We start from the raw sequence: 1679 nt of genomic DNA, 5'->3' as shown, positions 1-1679 counted from the left end.
ACCCAGGGATCATATGGACACAATTACAAGACACTTTTTGCACAAATAAAGTCAGATTTAAGTAAGTGCAAAAACATCAGTTGTTCATGGGTAGGCCGTGCTAATATAATAAAAATGACAATTCTACCTAAATTAATTTACTTATTTAGTGCCATACCAATTAAACTATCAGATAATTATTTTCTAGAGCTGTATAAAATAATATCAAAATTCATTTGGAAGAACAAAAGGTCCAGAATATCAAAGAGACTAATGAAAAGAAATGCTTGGGAAGGTGGCCTAGCACTACCAGACCTCAAATTGTACTGTAAAACAGCAATTATCAAAACCACTTGGTATTGGCTAAGAAACAGAGAGGTAGACAAGTGGAATAGACTTGGCACTCAAGACAGAGTAGGCAAGGAATATAGCAACCTCCTGTTTGATAAACCCAAGGACCCCAGCTTCTGGGATAAGAACTCACTGTTTGACAAAAATTGCTGGGAAAACTGGATAACAGTGTGGTGGAAATTAGGCATAGACCCATGCCTGACACTGTACACAAGAATAAAGTCCAAATGGGTACATGATTTAGGTATAAAGATTGATACCATGAATAAACTGGAGAAGCAAGGAATAGTGTATTTATCAGATTTATGGAGAAGGGAAGAACTTTTTACTAAAGAAGAGATAGAAAGCATTATGAAATGCAAGATGGATAATTTTGATTACATTAAACTGAGAAGTTTTTGCACAACCAAACCCAATGCAACCAAAATTCGGAGGGATATAGTAAAGTGGGAAAGAATTTTTATGGCTAAGCTCGGGGATAAAGGCCTCATTTCTAGAATATAGAGAGAACTGACTCAAATGTATAACCATACAAGTCATTCCCCAATTGATAAATGGTCAAAGGATATGAACAGGCAATTTTCGGAGGAAGAAATTAAAGATATCTATAATCATATGAAAAAATGCTCTAAATCACTTTTGATTAGAGAGATGCAAATCAAAACAACTCTTGAGGTATCACATCACACCTATAAGATTGGCAAACATGACAGAACAAGAAAATGATAAATGCTGGAGAAGATGTGGGAGAGTTGGAACACTAATTCATTGTTGTTGGAGCTGTGAGCTCATCCAACCATTCTGGAGAGCAATTTGGAACTATGCCCAAAGGGCTACAAAAATGTGCATACCCTTTGCCCCAGCAATATCGCTACTAGGACTGTATCCCCAAGAGATCATAAAAATGGGAAAGGGTCCCACATGTACAAAAATATTTATAGCAGCACTCTTTGTAGTTCCAAAAACTGGAAGTCAAGGGGATGCCCATCAATTGGGGAATGGCTGAATAAATTATGGTATATGAATGTAATGGAGTACTATTGTGCCATAAGAAATGATGAACAAGAAGACTTCAGAGAGGCCTGGAAGGACTTATATGATCTGATGCTGAGTGAAAGGAGCAGAACCAGGAGAACTTTGTGCACAGCAACGACCACAATGTGCGAGAGTTTTTTCTGGTAGACTTGGAATTTCGTAATAACGCAAGAACTTATTAAAAAAAAAAACCCCAATAGTGTTTTTCTAAGGAAAAACGCCTTCCACACTCAGAGAAAGAAATATGGAAGTCATTAGCAGAATGTAGCAGATCATGTTTGTGTGTGTGTGTGTTTTTGTGTATCATGTTTTTA

Source organism: Notamacropus eugenii, chromosome 5 (genome assembly GCF_028372415.1).
Source record: "Notamacropus eugenii isolate mMacEug1 chromosome 5, mMacEug1.pri_v2, whole genome shotgun sequence".
NCBI classification, from domain to species: Eukaryota; Metazoa; Chordata; class Mammalia; order Diprotodontia; family Macropodidae; genus Notamacropus; species Notamacropus eugenii.
The sequence above is the reverse complement of the archived record's forward strand: the minus strand, read 5'-3'. Positions refer to the sequence as shown.